The sequence below is a fragment of the Triticum aestivum genome, chromosome 7D (assembly GCF_018294505.1).
Source record: "Triticum aestivum cultivar Chinese Spring chromosome 7D, IWGSC CS RefSeq v2.1, whole genome shotgun sequence".
NCBI classification, from domain to species: Eukaryota; Viridiplantae; Streptophyta; class Magnoliopsida; order Poales; family Poaceae; genus Triticum; species Triticum aestivum.
The window spans coordinates 329,908,062-329,920,766 of NC_057814.1; positions in this window are offsets into that span (position 1 = coordinate 329,908,062).

Below are 12,705 nucleotides of genomic sequence, written 5' to 3' on the forward strand. Positions count from 1 at the left end.
GTAGTAAGATTAACATATCACTCCACGAAATGCCATGAATAAATCATTTGTAGCTAATGCAAATTTTAAATAAGTTTATTGAAACAGAACCATGATATTGCATTACAATCATGCAAATGGAGGGTGTGGCTTCCCAAGGAGGGATGGATTCATCGGGAAGAAGTGCGAGGAGCTCGCGGAAAGAATCACCGGAAAATGTTCTCTCTCGGAGGGGGCTAAATAAGGGCAAAGGCATAATGGTCATTTTCAGAATGTGAAAACATCATGGAAATGGTACAAACAGAACGGACTCGACGAGACGAAAACGTGGGCTTTGGAATCACTTGAATCGGAGCTAGGAGTGAAAAGTTTAAGGGTTTTTCTGCCAGGGACTTTTTTGTATAAATAAATCCACAAACAAGTCCCTGACTGGAAAAATAGAAAATGTATCTTCTGGAAGTACGCTTTCGCTAGTGAAAGCGCATTTCGGGCTGAAGCAGAAGAAAAATACCCCTTCAGAAGAGGAAGACGTATTCCAGTGGAATACGCCTCCACTTGTCCACGTTGGCAGGGCAGGGCCGGGCCTTGTGCCGCTTCCAGGTAGGACCGTGGGGTCCATTGGCTAGCTGGAGGGGAGGGTCTTCGTCTTCTTCCTGCTGCTCGCGTCCAGCTGAGGGGCAGTGGAGCCCGACGGCGCTTGCCGACGATGTAGACCACCCCTCATGGAGCTCGGCCCACCGGCGTGCTCAGGAGAGTGAGCCGCGTCGACTGGTAGGTGGCACGGTCGCTGGAGACGACGGAGGTGAGTGGGGCTATGGCTGTGGCAGGCAGAGGCTTCGGTCGGCGATGAGGTCGAGGCAAGGGGCCAACAGAGGAGGAGAGGTGCTGGGGTGGCTCCGGGGTGGTGGTGGAGGTTAGAGGGAGAGGGAGGCTCGGACTCACCGGAATTTTGGAGGAGGGCCGTGGTGGCCGTGGCAGCGATAGCGGTCGAGGAGGAGCTCCGGGGCTCAGTTGAGTAGCTAGGGAGGGGTAGAGGAGAGTGAGGAGGCCGCTGGAGAAGAGAAACGAGACTAGGGACAACATATATCGGTGGGGGAGGAGGATCCCGAGCTCAGGTGTGGCCAAGGGCGCGCAAGCCAGCTCCGGCGATGGCTAGGAGCGTCACGGGGCGAGGGAGGAGACGGGAGAGAAAGCAGTGGAGTCACTGGAGCAGAGAGGAAGTCATGGGGACGAGGAGGAAGAGGACGGGGCGACGAACAGGGCTTGTCAGCCGGAGTGCGCCCATGGGCGCGCGGCCGCTAGCACCGGCGAGGAAGCTTCCGGAGGGGGAACAGGGCTAGATGGCTACGGGAGAGATGAGGGAGACGGGTCGGCACCAGGGGACACACGAACACCGCCGGGGCGGGCCGACAAGACCCGACGCACAGAGCGCATCCGCTGCAGCCAAAGCGCGTGCAGACACAAGAATCCACGCAGTCACTGCCTGTCATGGCAAGGAGGGGACGCAAGAGGTTGTCAAATTATGTCTAGTGTGGTGTCCCTGCATCAGAGGGGCTATGGGAATGGATGGATCATCAAAAGAAGCTAAGGTGGGATGTGAGGTATCACTAGAATATTGATGTATCACTATTGACCATGGCACTATGATTAACAGAGAAGTGATTGGAGCCAAAGTTGATGTCTGTGGGGTTTAGCATACGAAGGACTATCATCCTGTGAAGTTTGGAGGGGAATGGACCACAGAACAACATATTTGCTTTGTAAGAACAATTTTGGTCCAGAAACTTGATTAAGAAGGGGCACTCACATGGAGTGGTCAGTTGAGCTGAAATTTGGTAAGGCCGTATAATTCACTACAGGAATCAACTATTTTGCCGTCTGCCACGGCGGACGGCAAAGGCATGAACGGCGGACGGCAAAAGGCTCCGGCAAAGTAGGCTACGGTAAACAGCTACTTTGTCGTCTGCTTCCTGGCGGCTGACGGCAAAGGCCCTTTGCCGTCTGCCGCAGACAGCAAAGAGGGCGGACGGCAATAATTGTGCTCTCAGTCCGTTAAGTGGCTAATGGTAGGCCTTTCCCGTCCGCCGTGGACGGCAAACTTTCTAGTGCCTTTGCCGTCTGCCAGCGGACGGCAAACTTTCTAGTGTCTTTGTCGTCCGCCGTATGATGTCATCTACACGTCACTACATGGGAGGCCTTTGCCGTCCGCCGCTGACGGCAAACTCGTTTACTCTTTGCCGTCTGCCACTGTAGGCAAACTGACCAAATGGGTCAGCTCCCAAGAAGCACAGCTGGATGCCACGTGTCTTCTTTGCCGTCCGCGGCAGACGGCAAAGAGCCCGTTGCCGTCGGTGGCAGACGGCAAAGAGCCTGCATATTGGCTCTTTTTTCTATTTTTTATTAAATCCAACAATTTTCACAGCAAATATATATGACATATATAGATATATTTCACAGGCATTCATATCACAAAATTCCATCTATAAACAAAGTTCCTTCATACATAAACAAAGTTCCATCCATAAACAAAGTTCCTTCATACATAAACAAAGTTCCTTCATACATAAACAAAGTTCCATTCATATCACAAAGAGCCTTCATACATAAACAAAGTTCCATCCATACATAAACAAGAAGACTAGAACAAGAAGAGTAGCTTCCATGAAGTGAATGAAATCTGCAAAATGGCAAAATAAGAAAGTTAGAAATAGGTGACTAGAACAAGAAGAAGACTAGAATAAGAAGACTAGAACAAGAAGAGTATGTCATTTATGAGCTAACTAAGTTGAAATGGGTCGTTTATGAGCTAGCTAAGGTGAAATGGATCATTTATGAGCTAACTTAGTTGAAATGGGTCGTTTATGAGCTAACTAAGGTCAAATGGATCGTTTTTGAGGTAACTAAGGTGAAATGGATCGTTTTTAGCTAACTTAGGTGAAATGGATCATTTATGAGCTAACTTAGTTGAAATGGATCGTTTTTAGCTAACTTAGGTGAAATGGATCATTTATGAGCTAATTTAGTTGAAATGGATCTTTTTGAGCTAACTTAGGTGAAATGGATCATTTAAGAGCTAATTTAGGTGAAATGGATCGTTTTTTAGCTAACTTGGTGAAATGGATCGTTTATGAGCTAAATTAGTTGAAATGGATCGTTTATGAGATAACCTAGGTAAGATGGGTCATTTTGGAGTTAACCTAGGTGAAATGGGTCATTTTAAAGCTAACGTAGGTAAAATGGATCATTTAGGAGCTAATCTAGGTAAAATGGGTCATTTTTGAGCTAACTTGGATGAACTGGATCATTTATAAGCTAACCTAGGTAAAATGGGTCATTTTAGAGCTAACTTAGGTAAAATGGATCATCTATGAGCTGACTAAGCTAATTATGCAATTTTTGACATAAGTAAGCTAAGTACAGATCGTTTTAGAGCTAACTTAGGTAAAATAGATGGTTTTGGAGGTCAGTAAGCTTATTAAGTCATTTTGGAGGAGAAGAAGCTAAGTCTAGGTCATTATGGTAAGCATTGGAGGAAATAAAGCTAAGTCTAGGTCTTTATGCATGTGTTAAGCAAAACACTAGATAAACTTACCAAGATCCAGGAGGTGTAGGAGCGGGCTGGCTCGTGTCGGTAGCTGGAGAAGGATCGTGCGATGCTTGTCTGGAGTTACGCTGCACCAAAGATCATTTCCAATGTCTTGTTAGCATGATGACACTCAAATGTTAAGACTAGCAAGTAATGTCCATTCAAATAAAACTCACCGTGGTCCCAGGAGCAATCACTGGCATCGGCGGAGCGGTCTGACCTGTCTTCTCGCACACAGACTGCACATTTGGTTTTGACGACTCAGTCATACTAGTTAGTAATGAGACAAACACTACATGAATGTTTTGGCTAATCTGCAGAAGAAACTTACCACAAGGAGCTCGTACATGGCCCTTGCCTGCATGTCATTCCGTGCCCTCTCCTCCTCCATCATCTTTGTCGTCCTCTCCTCCAACTCCCGCTGCCTCTCCGCCGCCTCCGCCAGAAGTTTCTCCGTTCTATCTCTCTCACTCTGTATAGCAGCCTGCAACACCACTCACATGACCATTTTTAATCATTGATGGAAGCGCACACAATGTAATGGAGAAAGATAACTGACTACGTATCACTAACCTTGATGGCGAGTTGCACTGGCCGTTCACGAGGCCTTATCTCAGGAGCGGAGCTCGACTGGCGCGCCTTGATCTCCGGGAGAGTGCTAGGACAACGGATAAGTCCATCTCCAATGGCTATGGAGCCATGGACCTCCCGCCACCAGATATCATCACCAGCTCTGGATCAATGGGACCCTGGCTCGGGTTAAAGTCCTCCCCTTTCCTCACCTTCCCCTCATCTCTATATCTCACGAGCTTGTTGTGGGAGGAGATGTTGGTGAAGTTGTTTGCATCATCGAGGTCAGACTGAGAGAAAGCCTTGACTTTCTTGAAAGAGGCAGTGTGGGCCATGGCATACAGGTCGTACACCTCTGGCACCTTATCCACCTTATTGTGGCGTGCCTGAAAGAGAGAAACAATGTAAATTAGTAATTAAAGGGCTCAAGCTAGCATGATGAATGAATTGCATGAATCATGAAGCAAACCACATACCCAGTTGCGCCCGAACTGATATAAGTTGGAGCTGCCTTGATGGTGTGGCACACCTTCCATTTGGGCACGTTTGTCCTTGGCCTCGTTGTGGAGGGCTAGCCATTCTTTTGAGCACCACTCATCGACCAACACCTCCCAACAATCCATCCGATCCGCACACCATCTCGGAGGCGTCTAAGTTAGCAAATAGAAACTTGAGCGCTACGGCTAAGAATTACTAAATGAAGGAACTTAAGTAGAAGGCCTTAAGAATTACCTTCATGTACTGCTCCTTACTCAGGAACTTATCACGGCACGCCGACTTGGTCTTCTTGATACCACACAAGGTGTAGTAGTCTCGAACAGCCTGCACCCGAGCCTCGTGCCGTAAGTTCTGGAGTAGGCGCTTGCAGACGTTCTCGATAACATGTGCCGCATCGATGTTGTGTGGGCAAAGGAGGTCTTTGAAGTAAGGCAGATCCCATAAGCATGTTTTGTGAGTCCAGGCGTGCTTAGAATTATACCCCTTGAAGTACCCTGGACGCTCTGGATCTGGCTCGAGAGCGTTTAACTGATCCAGGGTCTGTTGGCTTGTCAATGCAGGTGGTGCAGAGTTTTTGGCAACTCTACCTCTGATGAAGTTCTTCTTGTCTTTCCTGAACTTATGGCGAGGATTCAGGAACTGTCTATTCATGTCGAAGCAAGAAAACTTGCGACCGGCCTGAAGCCAACGAAACTCAAGAGCTCCCTTGCATGTGGGGCACGGGAACCTTCCATGCACACACCAGCCAACGAATAGCGCATATGCCGGCAAGTCATGCGTCGAGTACATGTACCAGACACGCATTATGAAGTTCCGTTTGCTATAGGCGTCGTATGTCTTGAACCCATTATCCCAAGCTTCTTGCAATTCGTCCTTAAGCGGTTGCATGTACACATTCATATTTTCCCCCGGATAGTTGGGCCCTGGAATTATCAACGTCAGGAAAATGTTCTTTCTTTGCATAATCTGTCCGGGGGGGAGATTGAGTGGAAAGACAAATACGGGACAACAACTGTATTGGGCTGCCGTCATACCAAACACACTGAACCCATCCGTGCTGATGCCGACTCGAGGATGCCTCGGATCTACCGCTTTGTCACCATGTAATTCATCAAACTTTTTCCACGCAACACCATCCGATGTGTGTACAATCATCAGATTCCCATCTGCATCTAGTTCGGTTCTTTTGCCCGTTTTGTGCCATGTCATCTGTCTGGCCGTCTCTTCGACCATGAAAAGACGTTGAAGTCTTGGTACAATTGGCATATACCGAAGAACACTAACGGGGATTTTGGTCTCTGTCTTCTCACCCATACCGTTGTCTACCACAACATACCTGGAAGACTTGCAAATGGGATAATAGTTCAAGTCCGCGTAGTCAAGCCTAAACAAGACACATCCTTTCTCACAGGCATGTATCTTATCATAGGGCATCTTCAGTGCACGGAGGATTTTGTCCGACTGGTACAGGTTTGCAGGCATTACATGGCCTTTGGGTAGAAAGCGTCCAAATACTGTCATCATTGCATCGTAGCATTCTCTGCCCAAGTTGAACTGAGCCTTCAGAGCCATTACTTGTGAGATGGTATCCAACTGACAAATCTCAGTGTGCTCATGGAGCGGACGTTTTGAAGACTCCAACATTTCATTGAAGGCCTTTGCAGATTCCTCCATCTCCTCGTCCGAATCCCGAGCATCATCGAAGTCTTGCACCATGTTTTCCATCCCGGTACCATGCTCGTCGGTGCGACGACGATCCACCTCAGCTCGGTCACGTTGGGCAGACTCACCATGAAATGTCCACACCGTATAATCGGGCGTAAAACCACTCTTCTGCAGGTGTTTGCCCATTTCAGCCTCTGTCCTCTTTTCCCAATTGCCGCACCGTAAACAGGGGCACCAGGTTTTCCTCTGGCCATTTGCAAATGCGGCTCGCACAAACCCCTTGGTTTTTGTGAACCATTCAGTGCTCCATTTGTTCTGACCAGTGTGACCGGTGTACATCCACGCACGATCACTCATCTTGACTTTCATAGCTACTAGACACACAACAAATATATATATATATAATTCACCATGTATATATTCATCAGTTGATCTACTTTGTCAATTTTATTACGTCCATGCAACCTACACTCTAATAGGTAATGATAGGTCCTAATCCCACCCGAGTATGTTTAGATTGGGTTCATTTTCCCATGCTATGCTCCAGATCCTACGCAAAATTTCGGCAGCACCTCCCCGCTGTTCTCCTGATACACGTCTTTGCAATAAACAGAGAGGATGTGTACCCGGAGAACAACAGGGGAGACACTGACGAAATTTATGCGTCGGATCCGGAGCAAAGCATATGGGAAAACGAACCCAATCTAAACATACTCGGGCTGTCCATGGATAGCGTTGGACAATTCGAAAGAATCAAGGTTATAAATATGCAAATGCATGCATATTTATAACTATGACGCTTTCGAACGGGAGACACATATTGGTTACGCATACTGATGATTCAAGACACATATATAGCTAGCTATCAAGTTTCATCGGAATAGATCAAATAATTAATCGGGGAGGAGGACATGTCATTTGTGCTCACCCACGAACGAAGGGGCAGAGCTCGTCAAACGCACGGCGAGGTCGTCGAACACCAAACCTCGCAGCGATGAAACAACTGCACATTTAAAACTACCCGATCAACACAATTATATATGATGTTTTTCATAACAAAATCGAAAAATATATGACCTAACTAATAATTCACAAATATATGACCCCGTCGGCTTCTGGAAGGCCAAAGAACACCTTTCCGGGAGGTGTCGGGGGTCGGGGTGTCGTGTCGGTGTCGGGGTGCCGTGTCAGGGTCGGGGTCGGGGTCTCGGGGTCGGGGTGTCGGGTCGGGGTGCCGTGTCGGTGTCGGGGTCGGGGTGTCGGGTCAGGCTCGGGGTGTCGGGGTCGGGGTCGGGGTCTCGGGGTCGGGGTGTCGGGTCGGGGTCGGGGTGCCGTGTCGGTGTCGGGGTCGGGGTGTCGGGTCAGGCTCGGGGTCGGGGTGTCGGGTCGGGGTGCCGGGTCAGGGTCGGGGTGCCGTGTCGGTGTCGGGGTAAGGGTGGGTGTGGTGTCAGGGTGTCGGTGTCGGGGTCGGGGTCTCGGGGTCGGGGTGTCGGGTCGGGGTCGGGGTGCCGTGTCGGTGTCGGGGTCGGGGTGTCGGGTCAGGCTCGGGGTCGGGGTGTCGGGGTCGGGGTGTCGTGTCGGGGTGCCGGGTCGGGGTCGGGGTGCCGTGTCGGGTCGGGTTTTTTTTTTCCTTTTCTTCTTCTTCCTCTTCTTCCTTTTCTTCCTTTTTCTTCCTTCTTCTTCTTCTTCTTCTTCTTCTTCCTCCTTTCCTTTTTCCTCTTCTTCTTCTCCTCCTCTCCTCTTTTTTCTTCTTCTTCTTCCTCTTCTTCTTTTTTCTTCTCCTCCTCCTCCTCCTCTTCTTCTTCATTTCCTTTTTCCTCTTCTTCTTCTCCTCCTCTCCTCTTTTTCTCTTCTTCTTCTTCTTCTTTCCTCAAACTAAACTAAACCTAAAACTAAACCTAAATCTAAAAATAAAACTAAAACTAAAACTAAATCTAAACTAAACATAAACCTAAAACTAATAAAACAGAAAAAAGGAAAAAACTAAATCTAAACCTAAAACTAAACTAAAACTAAACCTAAAACTAAAACTAAAACTAAATCTAAACTAAACATAAACCTAAAACTAAAAAAACAGAAAAAAGGAAAAAAGAGGAGGTAGAGCTCACCTGGGGCAGGGTCGGTGGAGGAGGTGGCAGGTGGAGGAGGGGGGCGGGGCGGTGGAGGAGGTGGCCGGTGGAGGAGGGGTGCGGGGCGGCCTGGGGAGGCGGCGCCGGGCCCGGGGCGGTGGGGCGCGGGGGGCCGGGGCGCCGGGGCGGCGGGGGCCGGGACAGGAGGGCGACGGGGCGGTGGGGCGGCGGGGCGGCGGGGGGCCGGGGCTGTGGGGCGCGGGGGGCCGGGGCATCGGGGCGGCGGGGGCGACGGGTGGTGGGGCGACGGCGCCGGGCGGCAGTGGCGACGGGGCGGGGGGCCGATGGGGCGGCGGGGTGGTGGGGCGAGCGGGCGGCGGCGAGTGGTGGGGGCGGCGGCGCGCGGCGGGCGGCGGCGGGGTGGGATGTGGTGGCGGGGCGCGTCGGCGAGGAGAGAGAGGGAGAGAACAGAGAGTAATGGCGGGGGGGGGGGTACGGGCCGTTAGGTAGTCTCCTCTTTGCCGTCCGCCACTCTTTGCCGTCCGCCCTTTTGCCTCTTTGCCGTCTGCTGGCAGACGGCAAAGAGGTGGGGCATTAAGTTTTTTCCAAACGGGCGGGGGGTGGGGGCCACCTCTCTCTTTGCCGTCTGCTGGCAGACGGCAAAGAGCTCGCAGATGGCAAAGACCTTCTTTGCCGTCTGCCATTTCTTTGCCGTCTGCTTTTGGGTAGCTGATGGCAAAGAGCTGGCAGATGGCAAATTAGCTGATTCCAGTAGTGATTTGGACATATAAAGATGCCATAAAAATTTCATACCATATGGACTTGCCAAAATGGTACTTCCTTCACAGACATCCTCTCTGTCCAGAAACTATGAATAATTTTGGAGATAAAATGGATTGTTGAAATGATCCCAAATTTGGTGGAGAGAGGTTTTTATGGCTAAGGGAATGCTCTGGTAAATTTTCAGTCAAAATGAAGTAATATAAAATATATTTGCTTCACAACCTGAAAATATTGACAGAAGCAAATATTTGAAGGTGTGCTCACATAGATGATGGGATGGAGCTAAAATTTGGAGGAGTGTGCTGATATGAGCACATGAAGGAGTGTGCAAAATTTCAACTCATTTGGGTAACCCTATCTAGTACTTCCTTCAACAAGGTTTCCATCTGACAGAAACTTTGAAAATTTGCTGAGGAAGATTCACTAGGCAAATGGATCCGAATTTTTCCATGGGGCAATTACTTGGATGCAAAAGCATGCCCAAAAAGTTTGGGAGCTATCAACAAAAGATAGGTGGCACTTCCTTCACAAAAGACCACTCTGGACAGAAATGAATAATGAATATTGAGGAATTATATTTGGACTAGGAAATTTTGGACATAGTTGGGGCATATATGATCCAAACAAATTATGAGAATCATTTGGGAATTTTGGGAGTGACATAAATATTGGTTGCTTCACAACCTAGGGCAAACATGACTGTTCCTTTAATAGAGAAAGGAATATTCTAGAGAAAAAGAATATTGAGGTTGGTCTAGAAATGAAGTGACATGATCTTGGGAAATATTTTAGAATGATGGGACACTTTGGAGGAGAAGAATTGAAGATCTCCCAGGTTTCAAGTCCACATAGTTGCTCCAAAAAGAAAATCAAAGAAAAAACCAGATAAATCAAAAAGAAAAAGAATGGGCCAAAAACCAGGGTGTTACAATCTCTCTTAGGAATGATATAATGAATTTTAAGCAACTAGATCATGAACATGTTGCACAATCATGCGAGAGGATGAAGTTAATGATAAGGAATTGCCCTACTCATGGTTTAAGTTTATGGATGATCATACTAAAAAATTATGCGGGATAGAATTTTGCATCAACAAATCTTTTAGATTCCGCCGCGGGTGGTACTTTTATGGAAATTACACTAGGAGAAGCTACTAAACTCCTAGATAATATTATGTCAAATTACTCTCAATGGCATACCGAAAGATCTTCTACTAGTAAAAAAGTACATGCTATTGAAGAAATTAATACTTTGAGTGGAAAGATGGATGAAATTGTGAAATTGATTGCTAGCAAGCTTGCTCCTATTGATCCTAATGATATGCCCTTTGTCTACTTTGATTGAGAATAATAATGAATCTATGGATGTGAATTTTGTTGGTAGGAACAATTTTGGTAATAATGCGTATAAAGGCAATTTTAATCCTAGACTACTTCCTAGTAATTCCTCTAATAATTATGGTAATTACTACAACAATTCTTATGGAAATCATAATAAGATGCCCTCTGATCTTGAGAATAATATTAAAGATTTTATTAACACCTAAAAGATTTTCAATGCTATGGTAGAAGAAAATTGCTTAAGATTGATGGTGTGGCTAGAAACATTGATAGAATTTCTCATGAGCTTGATTTCTTTAAGATTATATCCATGCCACCCAAGATTGATATTAATGAGTCTCTGAAAGCTATTCAAATTTCTACTAACGAAACTAGGAGAGAACCACTAGGATGTGTGCTAAGAGAGAATTGCTAGAAAAAGTGTGTTCTTCTAGTTTTTGTGATAATCATGATGAAGATCTTAAAGTGATTTACGGGAATCCTATTGAATCTTTGTTTGCTAATATAAAACTTGATAAAGAAGGGACTAGAGATGAGTCTACTTTAGCTAGAAGGCATCCCAATAATTTGGAGGGTGCAGATATTAATGAATAAATTTGATAAAAGTGGATTGACGAGGTCAAAACTTTAACTAGTGTCGAGCCCACTCTTTTGGATTTCAAGGATTTTAATTCACCTCATGCTTATAATCAAAATAAGGCTTTTACTAAACATATCGTTGATGCTATGACGAAATCTTTTGAAGAAAAACTTGAGTTAGAAGTTTAATCCCTAGAAAGCTATATGATCAATGGGAACGTACTATTAAAATTAAGATTGAAGATTATGAGTGCAATGCTTTGTATGATTTGGGTGCTAGGGTTTGCAATATTCCAAAAACTTTATGGATGTGTTAGGTTTCCATGAACTTGATGATTGTTCCTTAAATTTGCACTTAGCGGAATCTACTATTAAGAAACCTATGGGAAGGATTAATGATGTTCTTATTGTTGCAAGTAGGAATTATGTGCCCGTAGATTTTATTGTGCTTGATATAGATTGCAATCCTACATGTCGTATTATTCTTGGTATACCTTTCCTTAGAACGATTGGTGCATTTATTAATATGAAAGAAGGAAACATCAGATTTCAATTTCCATTAAGGAAGGGAATGGAGCACTTTCCAAAAAATAAAATTAAGTTGCCACATGAATCTATTATGAGGAACACTTATGGATTCAATACCAAACATTACAATACCTAGATCTGTGTAATATGCCTAGCAAGGGGTGTAAAACAATAGCGCTTGTTGGGAGGCAACCCAATTTTATTTTTATGTTTTTGCTTCTGTTTTCCAATAAATATGAAATTATACTTCTGTTATGATTGTGTTTTAGTGTTTTAATTAGTGTTTGTGCCATTTAAGACCTTTGGGAGGGTTTGGAAGATTGTTGATTTGATTATGTGCAGAACTAGAAACTTTATGTCGGGTAGAAGAATTGTTAAAAATCACTGGAGTGACGAAATTTTTTGTATTTTACAAATTGTATTTATATGTAATTTTTCCATGTTGTCCTAATTTTTCAAAAAATTTGGAGTTACAAAAGTTTGGCTAAAGTCCAGATTACTACATACTGTTCTGTTTTTGACAGATTCTGCTTTCATTGTGTTGTTTGCTTATTTTGATAAATCTATGGGTAGTATCGGGGGGTATGAACCATGGAGAAGTTAGAATACAGTAGATATAATACAAATATAAAATTTGAACGAGTTTATAACAATTCCTAAAAGTGGTTGTTTGCTTTGTTTCACTAACGGATCTCACGAGTTTTCTGTTGAGTTATGTGTTGTGAAGTTTTCAAGTTATGGGTGAAGTTTCGATGGATTACGGAGTAAGGAGTGGAAAGAGCATAATCTTGGGGATTCCAAAGGCACCCCAAGGTAATATTCAAGGACAACCAAGCATCTAATCTTGGGTATGCCCCGGATGGCATCCCCTCTTTTGTCTTCAATCCATCGGTAAATTACTTGAGGCTATATTTTTATTCACCATATGATATTTGTTTTGCTTAGAGCATGTTGTATTATATGAGTCTTTCCTTTTTAGTTTGCCACAATCCTCCTTGCTGTACACACCTTTTGAGAGGTACACACATTAATCGTGAATTTACTAGAATACTCTATGTTCTTCACTTATATCTTTTGAGCTAGGTAGTTGCTCTAGTGCTTCACTTAT